Source organism: Plectropomus leopardus, chromosome 20 (assembly GCF_026936395.1).
Source record: "Plectropomus leopardus strain MGB_pleo_1.0 chromosome 20, ASM2693639v1, whole genome shotgun sequence".
In the NCBI taxonomy this organism is placed as follows: Eukaryota; Metazoa; Chordata; class Actinopteri; order Perciformes; family Serranidae; genus Plectropomus; species Plectropomus leopardus.
This window is the reverse complement of record NC_142195.1, coordinates 17,293,750-17,319,135: the sequence shown is the minus strand read 5'-3', so window position 1 is coordinate 17,319,135 and position 25,386 is coordinate 17,293,750. Positions and strand designations below refer to the sequence as shown.

Below are 25,386 nucleotides of genomic sequence, written 5' to 3'. Positions count from 1 at the left end.
AGTATAGCAGCTCCCGTTTTCAGCTACAGAAAATAAATGTTTTTGTCATGGGAGTCTGGCTTTAAAAGACAGCATCGATAAGTTTTGCTTTTAGTTTAGATCCCTGTCGGAAAGGGGCTGTCTGTTTGAGTAGTACTGAGCATACAAATGGATAAATGAGACTTGGATTATACTGGACAAGTTGTGAGAGAGTTTATTAATTGATTTGACATAGTTTTGCTGTTGCAGTTTCCTATGAATTCAATTCATCAAGAATTTTGGACTCTTCATTCACTGGAGGCTTGCAAAAAAACGTTTTCTTCACAAATTCAAGGTAACTGGTACATTACTGATATGTTAATGGTAGTTTGGGTGGTGAAGTATGCCTTTAATAGAAATGTGAAGAAAGAGTTAGAAGTACAAGAAAGCCACTACTTTGTACACTGTCTGACAGATCTTTAGACTGTACTTAAAAGCTAAAAAAAATGCTAAAAGAATACTCTTTTTACACATAATTCTTGTTCCTGTACACAATTTTTGTGTACAGGAACAAGTTTTCATCTGTATAAAATGCATGCACATGAGCTGCAATAAATTAATACCACTCAAAGGTATGAGCGTTCATGCACCACACCCTATATAGAGGAGACATGATCAGGAGAAAGTGACATGCCATACAGTAGATACTGTCTGCATTATGTCTCATTAATGCAGAACTATGCAGCAAGCTCGACACATGCTGAAAGGATATTAGAACAAAGGACACCAGGGACATGGTGTCAGGTATGTACTGCATGTGCGTAATGGTGATGGCAGGGAGGTGTGCTGTCGTCTTTCCTCATTCCTGTTAATTCTTATTTGCATCTTTTTCAAAGCCAAAAAACACGTAGGTCGAAATGTATAGAGTTTATATTCTATTATTGCAGTTTTTGTCAACTTCGTTAATGTCCCAGTTTCCCTCTCCTTTTCTCTGATTAGCTCCTCCTTTAGTGACTTATATATTGTTTTTCGATTTTTGTTTTCTTTGTCTTCTCCTCTATAACACTGCAACTGTTGATCACTTGGCACAGAGAGTAATTAACAGGTGTGGTAATGGGCAGAACAACTACACTGTCAGGAATTGGCTGATTAAAACATCACACGTTCATTTAAAACTAATACTCTTGATTTCTTAGAACAAGGAGACCTGCTGGTTCTTATTCCAGCCATTCAATCAAGAACTGTTTCAAGGGGAGTAGAAATTAATTTTTTTACTAAACAATATAGTTGTTGTACTATACAAATACATTCATTCTGTGTCTTTTTTGTGTCATGAAGTGGTGGACCAGACTTCTGCTATTGATATGTGTTTTATTTATTCATATGTTCGCAGAACATGGGATAACAGTCCGATTTTAATGACCACGTATTCTGAAGACAAATGCCAAATAGAGATGGAAAGATCTGTCTCACGAATAAGTGAGCATGATTCTCCTCACTATCACAGTGGTCCACGCACTGACTCCACTGAACACACACGCACAAAAGCAATTACTTCTCCTACTGACTACCACACTGATTTCCCCGCTGATCTCAACTTATGCACCTGGTCTGTTCCAATTTATCTTAGCCCTCCTACTTCTCTTTTGTTTTCTCACAGTGGTATTAACAAGTTGCTCAGTCTTAAAGTCTCAGAGTGACTGGGATTACATTCAATTTTGTCAATTATCAAGACTCCATTTTGTTTGTCATCCTTATCGTGTTGTCCTTGTTGTGATGTGATAATGACAAAAGCCCTTCAGGTTTTTATTGTATTTACAAAACTTTAACAGAAAAAAAGGGTTTTTTTGCAACAATGTTTTACTTTAAATGTGGAGTCGGTCAATCTGTCAGGTGCAGTAGGTCATTCTGTTAGGTACAAAAATCTATTAGAATGAACTACTTCCTGTGTAAATGTATTTAAATGTGGTGTAGGTCACTCTGTCAGCTACAAATATCTATCAGAGTGGGCTGCTTCCTGTGTAAATGTAGATAAATGTGACGTAGATCATTCCGTCAGGTACAAATTTCTTTCAGAGAGTACTGTGGTGTAGGTCATTCTGTCAGGGTCAGTAAGTCATTTCGTTAGGTACAAAAATCTATTAGAATAGATAACTTCCTATATAAATGTTGTTGAAATAAATGCTCAATGTGATGACTCAACACTAACAGTGTTCAGCAGTTCAGTTGCTATTACCTCTAACTGCGTCTTTGCTTCTTTTGAAATCCTACAAACAAGAAGTGCGTCACAAAAGGCCCAAACAAGAACACTAGATACATATTATATACATATGTATGTACGGAACACAGCCTTTAAACTGGCTAGTGAGGATGAATGACCATGTTTTGGTTTATTGATTAAAAATGGTGCTCTAATCCACAATATTAGCAGGACAAGGTTAGGTCAAGTTTTGTTGAACCCAGTCATTGATTTCTGTGCCACTGATGAGCTCCTTTTGGTAAGCATTTTCATGTTTGTCTTCTCTATATTTGTAGGCTTTCCTGGGATTCCGTCATCAAATATCACTCGTAAACATAGCTTACAAAACTATGTGTCCACTGCTTGCCTTGAAGAAAGACACTCTTGTTTCCCTGCATATGTTTTTTTGAGTACTACACTGTGGTTCTGTCTTGACTGGGTCCAGGTGCAGGCCAGGGGAGGTCAGAGCGCAGAGTATTGATGAGATGGCAAAAAGCAAGGAATCGCTGATGTAGCTTCTCAGAAGGAAATAGATAACATTGACAGGGGAGTGTAACTCCCCCGGTCGATTATTAAGATGGAGAAAATCTGTATGTGTGTGCAGTTTCTGTATGTGTGTGCAGTTTTGCAGCATCAGTTTCTGATGAGAGATTCTATCTATCTATCTATCTATCTATCTATCTATCTATCTATCTATCTGTCTGTCTGTCTTAGTGGTCATTAGGGATGGGCATTTTAAGTAAGTTACATATTCAAGTATTCACACTTCACTATTAGAGAGTACTGGAGAACAAGAAAAAATATAGAGAGAATATATGTAGAGAATATCTACCGCGTGATAATATGACGTAACAAAGGCTGCACTGCGAATTAATTTAATTTCTTTTTCTTTTTTTTTTTTTTTAAATACCTCTACACATCACTCCAATATCCTCTTCACAATTCAGCCTGTATTACCCTTTTCCCACCAAAATAAGCATTTATGCAGGTGTTTTTAAATGCGGGACAACCACTAAAAATAAACAACAGACTCCTTTCCCACTGCCAGTAAATTAGAGACGTGTACACTGCAGTCAAGTATGCCTTTCTGTCTTTTCTACAGATGTGTCACAGTCAACGTCACAGATAGGCCACAAAACATGTTAATAAACAAGTTAATAAGCACTAGAAATCAGCACGGAGGCAAGTGACAATGTTACAGTGGTTACTTCTTTTTTATATCTTTTACTTATTCTGGCTGTCTCTCAGATGCGATGCTGGTTTTGGATCACTGCTTGAGCCCTGCTTGGGCAGATACAACAGTATTTTGTGGTGGTCTGCATCTCACCAGTAAAGGGGCTAAAATTAGCGCACCCGCCCGGGTGTTGTATTTAAATCACTGCCAATGGAAGCCAATTGGAGCTGGAGCTGATAAATACCTGCGACTACAGCAGAGTCATTTGTCCTGGGTGTGAAAGCCGATTTCAACCTTTCCCATTAAAAATAAAAGCCATATGTTAGTTGGTGTCAGTGGGTTTTGTTTGTCCATCTATTTATAAGGAACTGTAATTTTCAGATTCCAATGCTCAAATTAAATAATTATAAAGTAATCAAGTACTTGCAAAAATAGAACCCCCCCCCCAAAACAATAGGGATTAGCTACAGTTTGATATTTTAACATTGCATATCTTGCACTGTATAGTCATTTAGATTAATTTGTCAAAATACTCTCATTTTACTAGATTTTGCTATATGGGTCTGTGCAGATACTCAAGAATACCAGTTACATCACTGCATCCCATCCAAAATATAAACTTATACCATTGATAAGGATCAGTTTATAAAGATATTTAATATAAATGTATATGTTATTTTATCAACAAAAAACAAGTAGGGCTTCACAATGTGCCAAAAATAAATCATATCACAATTATTTTTGATAGATGCAATATAAGTCACAATTTTAGTAGGAATGGAAAATGGTATTTTTTACATTTCATTTTCACTGTAAAAATACAAAAAAAAAAATGATGTGATTTCTGCTAAGGTCTATACCAAACAAGCATGTTCCTTTATGTCTGTAATATAATTTGTAGGCCGGGGCATCTCTGTAGCAGCTCTAAAAAAAAAGGGGGGATTACTCTATACACTGAATGAATACTGAAGTCCAAATTGAGTAATTGGGTACTCATGCCCAACCCTACTATCTATCAATCTGCCTGTCATCTCTGGGGGTTACCTTACTTTTAACTGAAAACTGAACTGCCACATACACACACACACAATTGAATACTGTCCTGCGTCAGCGTGGGGAATAAATAGACTATCACTATGCCAGAACTGAAGCATGCTGTAACTGTGTGTGTGTCTGTGTGTGTCTGTGAGCACTGGTAGGCTCCTGCTGCAGCAGGAACAGATGGTCCTGCCAGGGCTCTGCCGAGCCTCCACAGTCCATGGTCTGTGGGAAGACTTGTGAATGTGCATACAGTGTGTGCGCGCGCGTGTGTGCGCATGTGTGTGCGCATGTGTGTGCGCATGTGTGTGCGCATGTGTGTGCGCGTGTGTGTGCTGCTGATTTCCTTGTCTGTTTGTTTTTTAAATTAAAAATCTACCGCACCGCTGTAACATTACCTACATTGCATACTACCATACAGACACACTGACACTGATTGTTGCTGTGTAAGTGATACCCTAGTGGTCTTTGGCCTAGTTGTCTGTTCCATTGACACTTAGCAGCTTAATCCTGCTTGAAAGGCTCTTCACCGCTAAGCTCATGTTTGCCAACACATGAAGCTGTCACGCCCCCAAACCTTTGTGTGTGTGTTTGTCCAAACAGGCCCGTGAATATATAAGTAGTTATGAACACTGATCACATTAACGCCAGCTGTCAAATTTAAGTAAAAAGTGAAAGAAGTGTGGGTTTCTGAAAACCTACAGAAACTAATAATAAATAAATAGCAAACAAAAAGTGTTATCGACACACAGCAAATTATCTATTCATTGAATGATGGACTCATTAATAGATTGTGATGCAAAGATATGTAGGTGAAAATACGTTAGGGGGTAGCGAGGGGAAATATAGAAGAAAAAATAGTAAATATCGACACTTTGAAGCTAGATTGAGTGTAGCTTTTCCTTTAAATCTCAAATTTGGTCTAATTGTATTACGTGTAACATCAAGAAAAAAAAAAAACAATTTTGATATGCTCTATTAAAACAATGACTTTCAAATCTGAGGATTGTTTAAAGCCAATACAGCAGATCACAAAATATCAAAACAGTTATCTAAAATTATTTGGAGAGAACTGTCAGAAGTTTTTGTCTATGTAATGTTGTTAAAACATGAGCTGTGAGTGTATGAGGACAGCTAGGGTTGTCCAGATGTGAAGTAATTCCCTAATGGGCTTCAACACCACAACACACACTGGCAGGCAGGCTAACAAACACACACACACACACACACACACACACACACACACACACACACACACACACACACACACACACACACACACACACACACACACACACAGCGGTGCCTAATATGTCAGTGCTGTGTCCATTCTCTTTTTCTCTCGTTCTGTCCATTTTCATTTATAAACACAGTAGTGTGGCGGGTGGTGACAGATGAGCAGATCAGTGCGATGTATTACGAAAGCCAAATCCCATTGAAGGATCAAGTATTTTAAAGAAATTAATTTCACAGGATGGACTCAGAATGACTTAGATTTCTGGCATTAATAAACATAGAACAACTTCAGTGACTTGGAAGAGCACATGCTGTCATTCTGTCTCTTCCTGTTTGTCAGTGTGTTTTCTAGTTTTCACTCTCTTTAGCTGTTGCCTCGCCTGCCTGCCTCTCTGTTCTCTGATCAAACAGCAGAGAAAATCTCTTGAATGCAGATTGCTTCCCTCCTTCAGCTGAAATGACTGAATTCATGGACTTTGCCAAGTATCGATTTCAGGCAAATTTTAGCAGAAAAAGTTATTTTTCTGCACTCATCTATTATTTCAGTTACAGCTCACTAGTAATAGAAAAAAAAAAACATTTGCATGAATTCCCAAGTAAACTGTGGTGTCGGTTACTGTGCACTTTAACTCACAGATACACAAGGTAAACAAGATTGTGTACTCATTTTGTCTTATAGTCGTATTCATAAAATGTGTGCTACATTAGGCAGCTTCATTTTCACTCCGAGCCCCCTCTACTTCTTCATCTGGGCAGCTGTAGCAGGAGCTGATCAGTGACTCCATTCATTCCAGGTCAATTTGGGCAGTGTGCTCGATATGGCCGTTTCATTACACACTTCCTTCCTGTCTGTCTCTGCAGCTCAGGGGAGAAGACGGAGGGACCGAGGGGGAGAAAGGAAGGAACAGTAGGAGAGAGAGTGAGAGTAAGAGCAAGATTGCAGGGTGAAAAAAGTATAAGGGAGGTTTGGAACAAGGAGAAGGAAAAGGCTAAAATGAAGAGAAGGGGGGAGAGAGAAAAAATGTACAGTATATGGTGAGGAAAGGAGATAAGTGGAGGGTGAGAGATTAAGAAGATATGAATCAGGATGACATAAAGGAGGGAGAGACGGCGAAAAGGGTTGAATGACAGGATGTGTCTGATTTAGATAAGAATAATGGAGCCATACAGTAAGACGTGCGAGGCTGAAGAAAGAGCGCAGGATTGAAGAAAAGAGACAGCAAGGGAAGAATAGAAAGAAAGAAGAAAAAAAGTGGGAAACTGAGAGGAGGATGCATGCAGAAAGGTGGAGACAGGAAGGAAGGAAGCAGAGGCAGGGTGATGACAGAACAAGGGATAGATTGTCGAGAGAAAAAGAGGGTAAGAATAGGAAAGAGGGATGGAGAGAAGTGAAGGAGACAAGAAGACCCTGAGGAGCTGTGGCTGAAATGATTCATATCAACTGTCTTTTTCACACTTTATAACAAAATGTTTTATATTAATATTAAAACGAATATTACCTAGCCACAGGAACAGGACTTGTCATTAATAATTAACAATTAATTATCATGATTTTATAAAAATGTATTTCCTGCACTTTTAAATCTCAAATCTGTCTTTTTAGATTTTGTATTGCCCAAGGCTACTACCATGAAAACCACAGATTACGATTAACAGATTAAGGATAATTCCAAACACTTTAAAGGAATAGTATAAGATCTAGGTGGATTTAGTGGCTTCTAGCAGCGGGGATTGTAGGTTTCAATGAGCTAAAAGTCAAATTCCCTCAGTGCTTATTGTTCGGGAGGTTTAAATTGGGGGTTGAATTATCTGCAGAGGTCTATTCCTCTTTAAAACCAACAGACCAGGTGATTAAAACCAGTAAAAACCTAGAATAAAGTAGTTAACTGTAAAAATAAAAATAAATCTGTGTTTTTCAGAATCTCTTGACGCAGAGGGATTGCTAACTGATGAAAGGCTGATGCAAAAAGTGGCCCTATATGGGGCCAGTATTTGGTTTGTCTGTTATGAGCTACTGTAGAAACATGGCAGTACAACATGTTCAGAGAGGACTCTGAAGAGGCACTAGAACATGAACAAGTCTTGGATCTCGTGAACTGTGGAGTGTGCAGTGAACAGGAGTTTCTGCATGTATCCAATCCACCAGCCAGCACATGTTTCAGTGACAGTTCACGTCTATTTACCACAGACTTCTCCCACTAAAAGGGTGCAACTGACCAGCACAAGCTGGTGGCAAGATGAGGAAACAAAATAAAAATGTAAAGTTTGTATGTATTATATTGATGCAATATCGACACTGTTGACATATGACACCTTTTATGTTTTTCTCAGAGAGTTATGTATTCTTGTGGGCATGTAAGGAATTGATAACAAGTTATATTTCTTCAAGAAAGTTTAGCGTAACATTTTCCAGAAGAAGCAAGATGGGAACTAATCTTAGAAGGAATCTAGTTGTAGTGCTGAAAATAGTGACCCTGCATGATCCCGTTTTTGCAAAAAATCTTCTACCTAGTGTAAAAAAAAACCGTGAGAGGGTAATAACCTTTTGTCTTTAAACAGTCTTTTAGTTTAGTTTAGTTTGATATAGACAACACAGTAGCATTACAATATGCAAAAGAACCAGATGCACTGTGTTCAGTGTTTGTAGCGAAACGCTAACTTGCAACGCCTGTCAACAGGAGGTGTATTTAAAAAATTAAAATATTAATAAGGAAAGATAAGCAAGTAAATGCACAAAAGAAACATTAGCATATCCATAAACAAAATAAATATATCCACAAATACACCTGCTAATACACATCCACAAATAAACACACAAAAATCTTCTCGTGTATGATAGGCATAAGAAGCAGGTTTAAAAAAATCTGTATATCAGAAGATCCATTCAAAAACACCACATAAACCCACATGGCCACACACACATATGTGTGACAGCACCCTTCTGTATCTGAGGTCTGACAGCTCACACTGTTTATCAGCACAACGCTCCAGATTCTTATGAGATGATTCTTCCTCCTCACTTCCTTCTTTTTCAGTACTAGTTCTCCCACAGCTTCTTTTGTGCGATTGTTTGTCCAAAGGTCAAACTGTAACAGTCACTGTCACTAACAAGCAAGACAGCAAGCAGTTAAGAAATGGTTGGAAACAGAGAATAAGATCCTCAACTCGGTCCCCAGGTTTAGTGTTTTCTCAGCAATTAGGTCACTTGTCTTACATCAGCGCTCAATTGAGCTCGGTGCCAAAACAACATGTGACTCACAAACTGCATCTCCTCTGCTTTTAGACTTTAGCATGCTAGTGTATGTGTGTTTCTGTTTGTGTGAGAAGAAAGCATTCAATTGCAACAAGGCATGAGACAAAGGAGGTAAGAGAGAGTGAGAAAGAGATTCAGCATCAACTTTTCCCCTTGGGATTGGTCGCCATGGCTACGGATGCATTTTCAGCTGAACGTGGGACAAACATAAAGAAGACAGAGAGATACACAGAGACAGAGAGAGAGATAACATGGCATGGAGTTTTTGTCATCAAGAGCAGAATTGTGAGTTAATGTAAATATATTGTGTAGATGTAATGTAGATGGTAGAACAGAATATATTGCAAATTACTGTGCATGTCAGTGCAGCAATGCAAGCTAATTATTCAGGATGCAGTTTCAAAAACACTTATGCCATATAGCGCTGCAGCTAGGTAACCACAAGACATTTGATCTCCAACAGAAAACACGTAAGGCGGCAGGAAAAAGCCGCGACCCAATACGCACTCTATGAACTCTAATGGAAAACAGAGACCAATGAGAACAAACAGCATCAAGAGACTATAACATCTCATCTTACAACCAGACAATCAGACTCCATTTATATTTCAAAAGCTTCGGAAAACTGTGACAATGGGCCGTCATGATCTAAGATTAGTGGAGGGCACCTTTAATGAGGAGGAGGGCACAAAAGGGATCATGTTTCCATGCTGGCAGGCGAGCCGTGGTATCACCTGAGGGCAATTTGTACGAATTCTGTAACAAACCTTAAGGAAGAGTAATTGAACTTGTGCGTCAAATCCTGTTTTCTTCTATGTGTCACCAACCAACCAAGATAATTCAAGTGAATTCAACTGACAGTAAATTATGCTTTTACTTTAATGGATACAGTCTCATCTTTTATGTCACACATCATGTCAAAACTATCCTACGTTCCATTGTGCCATAACTTTGAGACATTTTGCATGTATCAGCAGTTTGTTGATGATTTACTCTACGTTTCTGAAAATGGTAAGCCGGCAAAAACTGTGCTCAACATGGGAGGCGACTGTCTCAATTTTTCTCTGCAATAGGTTTGTCAATATTTGCATAAAGTACAGCCAATGTTACTGGCGATGAATTATTTATGGAGACTAAAGGAAAGAGACTTGTAAGGGCTGGTTCTGCTTGACAGTGCTGCCATGGACCAACCAAATGTGTGCATGTGTGTGTGTGTGAGACAGAAAGACAGAGAGAGAGATCAGGCAATTGAGTGAGTGTCAGTTAGAGAGCGTGTGTGCAAGAAAGAAAGAGAAAGAGAGAGAGAGAGAGAGAGAGTGATGCGCTCTGCTGCGCTCACCGGCAAAGTCACTGCTTTCTCAAGGACACTGCGGCTAGGGGGCAAGAAAGAGAGAAGGAATGACACACAGGAAGAGAAAGCAATAAGGAGGCAGAAGGAAATAAAGATGCTTTGTGATAGAAGGCCAAGCAAGATGAAAACATAAAGAGATAAAATGAGAGTGGAGGAGGCAGCAGATGAGAAAAGTGTGACAAAAGAGTAAGAAATGGAAAGATGGGGGGCTGTGCTTCTATGTGAGAACCGAAATATTTCTTGTTGGAAAAACGCAAGGTCTACAGTATGTTGAGTAAGCAGAAAAAATGTTTGGCCTGAATCTGCTCAAAGTGACCTCTTCAGTTAACAGTGATCTCCCTTAAAAGCTGGAGGCTCGAAACATCAGCCCGAGACCCTCATTTAACTGAGATTGCTTCAAGTCGAGCAGTTGTTTTTTCCTTGCAGAGTACTTGTTGGGACGTTTTGGTCCTTAGATTTTGCTGCCTAGTGAGTGCTCCTGGCGTTCACACTACTCTTTGCAGTGGCAGACATGCCGGCAGTGGCATGGAGGGAGAGACCACACCATAAGGTGAAGAAGTGGTGAATTTGCAGCTCACAGCAAGTTAATACAACACAGTCTCTGGCTTTTGTTGAAATCTAGTGGCCGCAAAAATGTTGTTGCATTTTCAACCCATCGTTAGCACCATTAGCTTGTTTACTATATGACGTAGATGCTGCTGTCACACTTAACGTCCTGCAGAGCGCCGCTCAAACTTTGTATGGAAAACAAAATGAATTGCTGAATATTTGTATCGAACAGCCAGAACTGATTCAACTGACATCACTCTGAGTCAAGGTACAGCCCTACAAATTTTTAATCAAAGCTGTTGTCAGTTAATATTCATATGGATTTTCTGCGATTCCTAGATTCATCGTCTAATCCTTTCAGCAATAATACCACAAACAAAATGGACTAAGGCCAGCACAGACAACAGAGAGCACACTGAGCAGCAGCAGACATGGTATAGTTACGTTATGCACACTGGAGCAGCCTCTTCTGCCTGATACTTACGCTCTAAACAGTGATCCACTAAAACCTCCACAGAAATCAATTATTTACACACAAACACACATGCAGACCCCAAAACGCTCCCACTGAGATGATAGTGGGGAAGGCCGCTGGGTGCATTGCATTAAAGCTACTTTACATAGATAAATAGGCAGTTTACCAAAGCAGTGAGTGAAGTTGGCAACCGCTCGGACCACAGCCCCTGACCAGCTGTGATCAAAAAAATGTGTCTAACCTGAAGGCATTCCCAGTGTATGTCTGTAATACCAGATCACAAGATGAATGTGGGGCCTGTGTTTGTTCAGATACACAGATGGGGAGGCAGAGATACATACGCAGATGGATGCAAAATAACAATCAAGTATGGTGGCGCTGAAGCTTTTGACATCTTCTTTCTGTCTGTCCACACTGGTGGGTAGTTGAAGATGCAGGAGGGAACAAATTTGAGCTTGCCACTCACACGCCAACCAGCTCTTAGTAAGACGCCTGTCGGACATAGAGACAGTTTAGCGATTGTGGAATATTATTTAATTCGTGGTTTCCTAGAAGACTTGCACCCTGCCTGATTTCGCCTCGTGGCAAAATTTGAAGTCAAAGTACACACGCATAGTCAGTCAAACTGCTGATCTGTACCCTGAGAGTGCACTTAATCCGAAAGAGAGGGAACAACACACAACCAACCGCATCAGAGAAAAGACCACAACAATCTATCTCTACACCAACCAAGAGCGGAGAAGAGACAGTCAATCTCATCCGCTTCCCAAGAAAAACAATAAGGTTAGGCTTTTTTTTTTTACCAATACTGTGACCCAAAAGATCAATTCCACTGAGTTTGGACTCAATTCAATGCCTTCTCAACAAACCAGAAGGTGAAGTGGCTCCCAGAGCACAAACAGCACAGGCGATGTGCATCAGGCTAGTATAGGATTCTTGTACCCTGAGGACACCTTGCAACACCTGCAAGGAACAGCATCTGTCCTGACTGCCCTACATGATGTTGCACAGCAGAGCAATCAGAGTATTCTTATGGACCAAGTTCCATCTGAAAAGTTTTTGGGTGGCTCTAGTCGTCAAAATAAGGTGATGGTGAAAATCTAAACGGTTGTCCTCCATAATGGGAAATTTGTGGAGACACACGTGCTGCTGCCACTGCCAAGGACAAGGTCAGACTGGCGCACACACATGTTTTGCTCTGCGCAAAAGGTAATTGGCTTTGATCTGCCAATCTTCAGGACCTGTACGCCTTCAAGACGGTGAGGTGGTCGGAAAAGATCACAGCCAACCCCCTCCCAACCTAAACACAAACTATTTGACACTCCCCTCTGGCTGGAGGCTGCAGTCCATTGCATATTCTTTTATTCCTAATACTGTGAACCCTTGCCTCCTATAGAATATATTATTGCACATTCTTGCCAAGCTCTTTCACTTTCAGCATTTACATTGTACAGTTTTTTAAAGGTATACTATGCAAGATTGTCGGGTTCGGTTTGTAAACACATTTGCCAGCAAATGTTAAAGCAAAAGTCAACCTCAAATTAACTCTTGTTTGGCATTTCACCTTTCTATATTTGCTTTTTTCAGTGTGTCTTTCCTGGCACCTGGTTGCTAGCTATTTATAACATCGTGACCCCCTGTTGTGTGGGTACACACCACACTCATAAACGTCCCGAACATAGAACATGAGAACATACAGGTAGAGGGTAGAGTCTCTGCAGAAATCTATACCACCACACACTTCTAGTGGGTTGTGGATGATGACTGATAGAGACTATGTCTGTATGAGTCCATACTATGTTATTTTTAAGAAATTCCTGCATAGTACAACTTAATAATAATGATAATTCAATATTTTTAAATATTTCTTTTTCATGCTCTTTAGTTGTGTGTCTCATCTATGCACCAAAACACCACAGCACATTCTTGTATGTGAAAAGCTACTTGCCAATAAACCAGATTCTGACTCTGAAATTCTTGTCATAGATATGTGTTGTTTTCTGACTGACTGGGCTCCTCTGTGAACAATGACCCAACAAGCCTACAGCAGCCAGATACAGTGAACACAAACTAAGAGATAAGAATCGATTCTGTTATCCTTTTCACTCACCTCCCTCTGTCCTCCAATGTACCCACTTTTTTTAGCGTCTGTCAGCCAGTGTGTCTGTCTGGAGTTGCGGCGTCAGAGCAGGCACGGTTCACTACCTGAGAAGACAAAAGTTCAGAGGTCAGCAACAGCACTTAAGGATCATATTCAGCTTGACTTCAGTGACACGTTAACCAGCTGACATCACAGTGAAAAAATGAGGTGCAAATAAGGATATGCTTGTCTACTTAAATAGAAATGTAAGTATCATGCATTTCTCTTACACAAGTAGGCAAGTACACAAATACACACTCCACTGCTATCTACACAAGGCAAAAGAGAGCTGAGCAGACACTGAAGGATGAGAGGTTGAAAGACTAAAACCTCCATTAGGCAAGTGCATGTTTAATCTCTGTGTGATAAGAGTAATTATTTTGCACTGAAGTATGACTGATTCACTTATGCACAGAGGCAGACCCTCATTGTTATATTACGCTCTGCCCTCCCTCCTGCAAACATCAGCAGAACAGGCAGCGGAGAACTTTTGAGGGCAGAGGGGACGAGGCCTGAGGAACCAGGGCTGAGAGGGCACTTAGAGTGCAAGTAGAGATCATAAGAAGGGACAGAAGTGTACAAACACTCACTGACCAGAAAATTAAGACCCTGCCCCTGCAGAGGAAGTGGACCCTCCCTTCCTATTTGCAAGTGTAGCTTCATAAATACATGCATGCAACATCAGTTTCATTTGCACATTTGCGTTCCAGGTTACAGAGACTGAGCCTGAAACATATTGTATCGCAGATTTTTAGAGAACGCTGTAGTTTATTCCTCTGGGACATGTTTGACTTTGAGAAAAGCTGCGTATTAGCTTGTCTGCTGAATTCTCACAACTTTCTGAAGCTTACATAATGCACTGCTGAACCATTCTCCTTTTATATGGAACAGGGACGTTGCTCACTTACATTTTGATAGAAGTCTGATGCCTAACCATACTGCTATAAGCACCATCTTCAAAGTACTGTGTATAAACTAATTTACCAACAGAAAATGTGTTGTTTTTTAGGATGTTTCAGCTACTTCTAATCTCAGTTAAAACTTATTTTTACCTAACAACCATAGTTACTTGAGACTTTACGGTGAAACAAAACTACAGAACAACTCAAGAGCTGCTGGCTGCTCTGCAAAGCACTGTTGTATCTTTTTGTTCACATTTTCGTTGTGGCTCCTAGATAGACCACGGTGTCCTCTTTCTTCTATTAGCTCAAACATCTTTAGGCCCCATTAAAGGATAAACTAGCTGGAGTCATTAAATAATCTTGTTGGGTTTAGTTTGTATGACTGTAAATTAACGAGAACAACCCCAACTGCTGGACTACTGGGAAATATCAACTGCACTATTTTTTCAGTATTTACGTGTGAAGTCAAATGTCTGCAGCGGCAATAATCCAAACAGACCATGCAAACTGTATTGCAATGCATAACATACCAGAACTCATAAAACGGAATCACGCTCCCTCAGGTGTAGCAAAAAGTGACAGTGATAGTCCTGAAAAACCTGATACAACAAACTGACGGTATTGCACACTCCTACAAATATGTGACACGGTCAAACAGCCAAGGAAATCAAAGCAGAACAAATCTACAGTATTTGCTTTGTGTTGCTTGGGGAAGCGATCACACCTTGTTTAACAGAGCATAACTGAGTTGGGTGTTGGTCGGTGTGATGGATGTAATGTCATGGTCCTGCAAGACAAACTGGTTCCCAGTTTGATTTCGATTTCAAGTGATTCTTTTTTGCAACTCTGACACACACTAACACACACACACACACAAAATCAGACTTACAAGTTCGGTAAACAAGCACACACATAATAAAATTTTCCTGTAGAACTAGAAAAGCAAGTGCTGACCCTCCAGGGCTGAAAAGTGAAATGAACGCATAAATAACAAAAAATGCACTTCCTCAACTTGCCACCTGAGGCTCACTCCAAAAGCAAGTCAATCCCTATAGACTCCCATGTCAAAACCTAACTTAACAGCAGAAATAAACATGTTTATATGCTGGTACAAAAAGCAGTTTTGGTCTCTATAGCTAATTTCCAAGTTAATGACAACTATACAGGAGGTGATTTTTTTCTATAATTTACCAGTTAACATTTTATTAAGACATGAAGTTACGCTTAATTATGGGTGGGCCACTTGAGTGACAGACTGTCTGCGAGGCGTCACTACAGTCTATAGCCCCTTTCATACATTCACTGCAAACCTGAAATTATCTCGACATTATCAAGAGGAGCTGTATGTGAGAACATAAATGTCCAAATCTGAGCGGACATTAAACTTAATCCTGCCAGTTTCAAAGTACAAAGTGTGTATGATGTTGGATTGAGGCCATGTGTGAATAAAGCAAGTCATTGTCCAGGACTTCACAGCAAGCAAGTGGCCATCACAAACCAATGGCGATGAAGCATCATTAAAATCTTATTTATTTATTTATCTTATTTCTTAAAATACTCTCTGTGCTAAACTCTCTGGAACTCTTTAACTTTGTATTTATTCATGTGTTTGAGAAATGTCCAGGCTGTCACTGACTCATTTCATTTTATAACACCATTTTTTATTTTGTGTGCTGTGTTTGGACAGTTGGACAATTGGCAAACAAGATGTGACAAGAGGGGGGTGAGCATAAAAAAATGAGGTCATGTTGACATTTGTATTACTTCTGTTATATACGTATATAAAAAAAAGTGGCATTTGAAAGCTTATACGTCATACAACAAAAATGAGTACACTTCACACTATTCAGCAGTTTGTGTCTTGGACTGAAACTCAAAACTATGACTTGTACAGTGTGCAAATATAAGAAAGGAGAAGGTAAGAAGGACATGTAGCCTGTGTTTTCCCTAAATGTAGACTCACTATCGAAAACAATTCAGTCTGTTTTAGAAATAACAGTCTGAGAATGACAAATATTACAAACTGTATAACACATTCAAAATGGAATTGACATATAAATCTGATCACATTCTGTATAAAGCCATGCTTTATTGAGTGATGTTAATACTATATCTTATAATAATATAATTTAATCTCCAGCTGCTTATTTTTCACAGAAAATCTGGCAGATGTGTTAGGCGGGGGTGAAGTATAGCATGCGCATTAGCCTTAAAAACTCATTTTTCACACCCATAACAGGCATGGTGAATCAGTATAAAAATGGAGAATATATAAAAAACCACATGATATCACAGATTTGTATTTTTCTCTCTGTAGCAGAGCACTTGAGAGAGATGGGTTAATGGAGACATACTGTCAGATAATGGTCTCCAGTGACTGACACGTGTTCTCGTTGGAGTGCTCACGAGAAAGAAAAATAAACCTTCAGCCGACAGCATTATCTAATTTGCCGATCCTTCACGTCTCATTTGTAAACCATTACTGATAGTGAGAACTAAGAAGCTGGGTGTCAAACTGAGAAGCAATGGTGCAGTGGAGCATAAACAAAGACATAATTTTATGCTGCAGTAGATGGTAGTAAGAACCTGACTCAGTGCATAAAACACAACCTGTAAGAAATTGAGCACATAAGTGACATATTGATGGTTTCATGATTGTCTTTTTTTAAATCGTAGAAGCTGGGGGAAATGTAACCAACATGGAAATCTAAACAACAACACATGAGCTTACACAAGTTTATATACCACCACAAAACACACAAATTAATGGGTCTGTTTTCTTATTCTTAAGGGTATGCATTCTGGTCCATATGCAGCCCCAGCGTGATGAATAAAACAAGGCAGAGCACTCGCTATCTACATCTTTGAATAAAGCTAAGCGCTCTCCAGCTCTCTGGAGTCAACCCCATTCTAAAGCTGTTCATTTCAACATGCTTGAATAAGGAACTTTTTTACTTATGAGCCCTGAATTCACCAGATGCATTTCACAAACTTTAAACCTTCACATTGTCAGTTTTGATTCTCCTGAGTGCAGGTGCCTTCGCAATTCCTCCGTCTCTGGTGAGTCACTCAGGGAGTTCCTGATCAAAGGGGCTGTTTAATCAGCTTGAGCCCTCACAGTGTAATGTGTAGTGAATGATGATGTAGCCATTAGCCAGACAAGTAGTAGGAGACTACAGCCAATAATAATAAACTTAATGAAGTGTGGACACAAAACAAAGGTGGCTGTTTAAAGCAAAAAGGGACTTTCAAATGACTGGACATTTTCAAATTTATAAAAACTGCCCAAAATGTGATGGCCCATACTGTAACATCAATGCCACTGCCAGTTCTACAACGATAGACATTTAAAGGGACAGTTCATTTTTCCTCTTACTTGTATGGTAATTTATCCATCTAGATTGTTTTGGTGTGAGTGTTGGAGATATCAGCCTTTTCTCCATTTTAATGAAACTAGGTGGCACTAAAAGCACCAAAATAAATTTAAAAAACTCAACAGCAATGTCTCTTTCCAGAAATCATGACCAGGCTACCCACAGGTTACTCAAGATAATCTACAGACTGTGTTGTAAGCAGTTTCATGTAGAAACTATTTTCTTTCTAATGAACACAGCCATATTTTCACGCAGAAGGATGTGTGCGTCTACTGCAGTGATGAGCACAAGCCTCTTGTCCATGAGTAAATGCACAGTTCCTTCTGCATGTTGATATGGTTGTCAGGTGTATTTTGGTAAATAGTTTCTACATGAAACTGCTTTCAACAAGGTCTGTGGATTATCTTCAGTAACCGGGTCCTGATTTTTGGAAAGAGACATTGTTGTTGAATTTTTCAAAGATATTTTGGGGGGCTTTGAGCACCACAAGCCGCGCACCATCTAGTTCCATTATATTGGGAGAAGGCAGACATCTCTATGACTGATATCTCCAACACTCGGCAATTCACACCAAAACAGTCTAGAAAGATAATTGGCACTACAGGTGATATGCATTTTTGATTTGGGAGTGAACTGTCCCTTTAAAATATAACTTTTCCACAATAAAAACCCAAAATTAATTTGTACTGTCATTCTAGTCCACTTTTTAATTACCAGTTCTTTAATGTTTTGCTTCAGTTCTTTGTTGGGCACAAATTAATTCTCTTATTCATAATGACAACACTGTCGAGGATTCCCTAAGGTTCCTGGGCTATCTCCCTACAGTGAATTGCTTATCTGGTTGTTATCTGCTGTTATTTTAAAACATGATAACGTGACTTTACTTTGTGTTTTCTGTAATCATCACTGCAGTATAGGTACTGTTCTCCAGGCTGTATTATTATCATGAAGCCAATCAGCAAAACAAATTCTGTTGATTTAGCGTTTTCTCTATCACTTTCTTAATCAGGTTATTTTAATAACGTTGCAGTTAAGTAAAAATGTGGTCAATGAGACTTTCTTCAGTTCTGAGCCTAAGTGAGATTGACGTGTCATGGGAAGCACATTAGTTCATCTCACTGTGAAACGGTAGAGTGCTTTCATAAAAATATAATAGACCATTCCGTTTAATTTTAAATTAGTTTTGCTATTCAATTTGCGAAATAAAATTAAAATGACAATCCCTTTTTAATATTCATACACTCTAATAGTAATTATGATGTGAGGGAGTATCCCTAACCTCGTTCTCAATTTAAAAATATTACATGTAATCCTAATCCAGATAATCTCCGTTATAAATCATTTTCATTACAGTGATGCTTCTGCACGCACGCTTCTGATTTGTATGCATTTAAATACATAAAAGGACAATTTTCTGAATTAATTCTAAGACTCCAGAGACCTGGATGTATGTCTGTGCATTTCTGAGCCCAAGGTGGAGGTAACCAAACATAAACAAACATAAAAAAACTCAAGAAAGCATACAACCACAGAAAGCTTGCAGTAAATAGAGAATCACGTGCCTAAGAGGAACAAAGCCCTCTCTTAACCCACAAATGCACACCCTTACACTAGCACACACATGCATGGTGCACACACAAACACAGCAGAGGAAGCCCTGCAATTGGTTCTCAGTTTCTATATTCCCTATATGAGACCGGCTGGCCCATAGATCTCCCCTGACTTAGCCTTGGCTTTGGAATTCCAATCAAGAAACAACTAGAGGGTGAAGGGTGAGATGGGTTGCGGCTGCGAGTGTAGGTGGGGGGTGGGTGAGAAGACAGAGAGACCTGGTTTATATACAAAACATATCGATAAAATCCATGTTTGCATCCTTTCCAGAGCAACAACAAGGCACATATTGCAGCAGTGAATAAAGATGCTGATACACGTGATAGAGGCAGAACGTGAGGTTGGGGAGAAGGAACGCGGGACGGAGTGAAAACAGAGGGAGAGGTGACAGGGAGTTTCTGTGCTCAGCCTGTTGTTCTTCATTCTTGTGTGCAGCCTCCTTCCACTCAACAATAAAAGCAATTTAAGATACAGATGCAGCCATTGCAGAGTAATTTGCAGCTGAGTGTGTTTCTTTATTCCTGGGAGCAAGTGTTCAGGGGAATCAAATAGCCTTCTCTTGTAAAAGAAATGATCTAGTGACCAGTTCAACTTTTGATTTTGAGAATAAAACACTCATCTATTTTACTACATATGAAAAAAGAATGGCCTTAAAATGAAGAGGCTGTACTGCAGGTTTGACTGAAGAAATAAAGAATTTCGAGGAAAGCTACTGCTGTTAACACACACACACACACACACACACACACACACACACACACACACACACACATTAAAAACACACTCTGCTTTTATATTAGGTTGAAATAAAAGCCCCAAAATTCTCTGAAGGCCTGAAGCCTAATTAAAAAAAGAACGATTTCAATTTACAGAGTAAGACAATGTAATGCTTTTTCAGCATTGTATTTTTCCACCATCGATCAAAGGGTTCCTCTTCCCTTTGTTCTGCAAAAAGAAGTGAAAAAGTAGATGCCATCTAGAATAAGTGAATTTGTTGTGCAGAAACTTTTTGTTGTCTTGTCTTAAGTGTTCCTGAAGGTACATGGTCAGCCGCATGACTTCTATTTTTCAGTTTATTCAAGCAGACTGAGCCGGGGCTGTAAGAAAAGCTGAACGCAAAAAGTGCACACACTATTATGAACTGCAAACTCATTCATACTTTCATGCACAAAGTCTGCAAAGAAAACACTAAGAGAGCGAGCCCCAGTCCCTGGTTGTGTTCTGACGTCTACAAAGACAGCTCTGTTTCAAACATGACTAGAGCCCCCCTCTGTGTTATCCATACAGCTCCGGCAATCGCTGCTGGATTGTGGGCACCCTTGTGTGTCTAGGCGTAGGTCCCTAAAATCACAAATCAGGCTACATTCAGCGCTTGTCTAACACTAACCCATTCTGCTGCAGAACACACACTTGTACACATACATATAGGACTCTATAGTGCAAAGTGTCTTTGACACTAATGCAGGGTAGAAGGCATAACTTAGACATCCTGCATGGAATTGCCAATACGCTAACACACCAAGAAAAGAACATAAAAAAGACCATCATGCTATGATGTTATAGTCATAACTCTTGTGGCTGACAGCATACTGCGATACAGGAAAAACATGATATTATTTTTTCAAACCTTAGCGATATCTGACAGGTTGTTTTGGATCAGAGGAAATTAAACTAATAAGATGTCTTTGCATGAGTATTTTATGTGGTAAAACTCTCTTTATATACTCTTTTTAAGTATAGTGTTTTATTTAGAGCTGAAACAAGTAATTTATTGATTACTTGATCGACAGAAAATTAATTTGATAATATTTTAATTGTTTCAGCCATTTATTTTTCTAGCAAAAATGACGAAATATTTATTGGTTCCAGCTTTTACATTACTGAGGATTTGATGCTTTTCTTTGCCTTACGTTAAAATGAATGGAATATCTTTGGGTTTTGGATTGTTGGATGGATAAAACAAACAATTTTAAGATGTCATCTTGGGCGTAAAGGTAATCTTTGCCGGATTGTCAGTTATTGTTAGTGATCACGCTAATCAGTAAAAGTAAAAGCCAACCCCACATACACTGTCATTTGGCGTTTCATCTCGCTATATTTGTATTTTTTCGGCACTGTCGATCTTGGACACCTGCTGCTTACCATCTGGTACCTGGCTGCTTCCTTTTAATAAAGCCCCGAGCTCATCTGAGCGCTGTGAAGGAACACGCCCATAAACTTCCCCAGCACAGAAATTAAGAAGAAAATACACGCCGAGGACAGAGTCTCTACATAAAAATACACCACCACACCTAGAGGGTCATAAGTGATGACTGAGAGAGATTACTTCTGTATGAATCTACACATTGTTTTTTAGGAAAATCCTGCATAATGTCTCTTTAATTAGGTTTGGCGTTTTCCACTATTTTTTATGAAATGATTAATCAAGCAAATAACCACCCAATGAATCAATGAGAGCACAAAAAAGAGGCACAATCAAAAAAAGAGACGGCTCCTTTGTGACAGATAAATAGTAACAAAGCACACAAGAGTGCAATTAAACTCTCAGTGACACAAGACATTTAAAACTGCGAGTTCTCCTCTAAAGGCCAAATATGAACATATGCCCGTCTTTTAGTGAAACATTGGGCTTACATGGTCTATTTGATGTCACAGCGACTCTGCGGCTGCTTTGTGTCTCCCCTGTGAAGTGTTTCATTTCATTCAATTAGCCATGCGAGTGTATGCAACCAATTGATGCAATTCACAGTCTGTTTCCAGGTTTATAGAGCGCTCAAACAGAACGTGAAAACAGCAGACAGACAGGAAGGGGAGTGAGGAAGAGAAGTCTTGACTCCTTGTGTTTCTTGCACCCACTCTTGTATCAACACTCACACACACACAAGCACACACACACACACACACACACCAAATGAGAGTGACTAAGTCTCGCCCTAGGCTTCATACAGTAGCTCTTAACAAATTCAAGCCTTGCCCAACCACTTCCCTTCTCTCTGGGTTGCCATAGCTACAGCCTGCCTCCTTGTCTGTACTTTGGGAAGGGTGAGACTTCACCACTGTGTGTGTGTGTGTGTGTGTGTGTGTGTTAACCCCACCAGATGGGGGTCTTAACACTTCCTATCTGTCAACCTTACATTCACACTCCTGCTGTAGGCTGTGAGTTAGCAGAGAGGTGAGCCTCGCTGGGAGAAGGGAGAAAGTGTTGGATGCGATTGCTTGTGACCCCACACGTGTCCTTCCATTCAGTACTGACACCATGTCTAAAGAGCAACAACAAGGCTTTTCTTGTGGGAAGTATGGACTGGACTCCCTTAATGCCTCTGCGCTGGTGATAGCCATGGCCGAAGGCATTATGTTTTTGGGTTTTCTGTCTTTTCCATTCTCAAGAATGCAACATCTCAGGAACACGGGCATGAGGGAACTTCTTTAAATCTGACATAAACGTGGATTTAACGATGAACTGAGTAGGTTTGGGTTGTTTAAGGTTAACGTCACTGCACAAAAGACTAAAGACTGAACTGATCACGTCATGTCACTGTGACCTAACAAAATATATTTTTGGCCACAACTCAAGAATTCATACGCTAATCATGACAACATTTCAGACACATGTCCCATAAAATGAAATTCTGTGTAATTGTATAGTCAAAAGGTTAAAGGTTAACTTCACTATGACACCATAATGTTCTGCAAAACACTTTTCTGGCCATTATTCAACATCATGACTCAAGGGGAGAAATTTGGTCAGATACTGAATTGGTGACACTAATCTTTTGTGTCTACCTTGAGGCTGTGCTGATTGTATAGATCTTCTGTGCAGCCGGGGGGGAAGATGTGTGAAGCTTCTACGATTTCACAGACATGGATGTAAACTATAAGTGCAACTTGACTGTCATACAACCATGAGTCAGGAATTCTAGTTTTAATTAACTTCTCAAATGTAAAAGGTACTGTATATCTTTACTTAAATAAGAATATTTGAAACTGGCAAAAATGCGACTGAAATCAGGCACTACCTAATCAAAGATTAAGTGCGAATTATTTATTTGACCACAAATTTGCCAGTAGTTTAGATGGTGTGCTCTATTTGCCAAGGGAAGTCAGAATTTCAAAGATCCCAGTTGGTTATTTCGACTGGAACGCCCCCTGAGGTTGGATTTCTGACACAGAAAGTCGGAGGAACCTCATCAATCCTGACCTCAAAATCCAACATGACTGCTCCACACATAAACAGAAGAGAAAACTATAGTAACCTACTTTTTACAGCGTAGTGCATTGTTATAAACTGGTATTGCTAAGAGTGGCTAAACTGGCTGGAACTGGTATTGCTATTAACATCTTGGTTTTTTGACTTAATGTACTGAAACATGATGAACTCATGTGACACCATTCCTGCTTTGACCCCCAACTTCCAAGCTAAATGGAACACAGCTAGAGTATTTAAGGTAGTACTTTTTTGAAGTTTGGTTGTGAAAACACATTTTAGTAAAAAAAAGTCTTGAGTTTTGGTACCAGTACTTAATACCTTTAAAATGCAGCTTTTCTAAGCTTTATATTCTTAGAAACCAAATTTTGACTGTTCGTTTGGCAAAACAAGCAGTTTAAGGACCTATCTCTGGTAGATTGTGATAAGCATTTTTATTTATTTATTAAAACTTTACGCTACTCCTAATCATATGGGGAACGTATCATAAATAGTGCAAACAAAAAAGCCTCTGTCTCTTGGAGTGTGTGTTTGCTATGCATCCATGGTTCCCTTTATAATGAGTAAATATGATAATCTCCTGAGATACAGTGATTTGCTGTTAACCATACAAACACTGCAGATCTGTGCAGGGAGACGATTTTTGGAAGAAATTATTATGCTACTGAAATAACAGAGCACAGCACTGTCTATGAGGCCATCACGAGTCAGTGGAGATGGTGAGAAAATGAGTGTGTGTGTGTGTATGTGTGTGTGTGTCTGGGGGAGAGAAAGAGAGAGAGAAAGAGGAGAGAAAGTGTAAGAGCACCCCAAGAGATCTCCTACTTCTATAAACAGGACAGACAAGTCTGAACTGACATATGAGAGACAGAGCTCTGTGTGTGTGTGTGTGTGTGTGTGTGTGTGTGTGTGTGTGTGTGTGTGTGTGTGTGTGTGTGTGTGTGTGTGTGTGTGTGTGTTTGCAGCGATGCTCAAGGTCCATGTGTGCCTTCTAAAGTGTGCTTCTCAATGCACCATACCAGATGTCACCTTGCAAGCACAGCACACAGGTGTATGTGTGTGTATTTGTTTGCTATCAGGTAGATGACAAGAATGATATAAACACTTGAGGATCAACATATCACTAAAACTCCCACCATCTGCCCGGCAGCAGACAAATATAAACACAGTCTTCTCTTACTCTGCTATTTCTTTATCTCCCTGCATCGCTCCACTTTTCTCTCTCTTCTCGCTCTCTGCAGTCCTGCCATCCATCATCATTAGGAGGCGAATAGATGACCTGTCTACACCTGCAACCACTCTCTGTCCCTTTACTCTCTGGAGAGGAGAGGAGAGGAGAGGAGAGGAGAGGAGAGGAGAGGAGATTGGTTGGGGAGGGGTGAGGTGAGGTTCTGTCCATTCAAGAATCGCTGATATTAAAAAAAGGAAAAAGATGCAGATATGATGAATTAAACTGTGTGGTCTGTTTATTCTACTTTTCAAACAGTATTAAATTAGGCTCCCAAGGTATCTATTTTTTAACACTTTCCTTGCATTTCACCAGGTTATATGGTATATGACAGTATTCGTGTAAAAGTACCGTAACACCCATTCCTTCAACAGGAGACTTCTAACTATAATGGACTCATCATGTAAGCAGGCAAAGGAAGGGTTTTTACCTGCTACGCAGACTCCATCTTTTTAGCTGTAGTTGTGTGCCAGCTTACTATGTGTTCATTGAGTTTTGCCAAGTGATCATTCAGTTGGTTAAACTCAGTTTGCAAGAATATAGGCTATAGTTACTGGTATTGAATTATTTAACTTAGTAGGTTTTACAACAGTATGCACTGATTTCACCATGAGGTTGCTTTTCTCCATCACTTTGCCTCTAGTACAACTAGGT

At 39.6% G+C, this 25,386-nt stretch overlaps 1 protein-coding gene across 3 annotated transcripts in view; it reads right to left on the bottom strand.

The window, feature by feature from the left end:
* Positions 1-25,386, bottom strand: part of strbp (spermatid perinuclear RNA binding protein) — a 104,287-nt gene that overhangs the window by 56,581 nt on the left and 22,320 nt on the right. For all 3 annotated transcript variants that reach the window (XM_088070777.1, XM_088070776.1, XM_042508862.2), the window contains exon 2: positions 13,384-13,478. The gene's annotated coding sequence lies outside the window, so the exon portion shown is untranslated. The remainder of the gene's footprint in view (positions 1-13,383; positions 13,479-25,386) is intronic.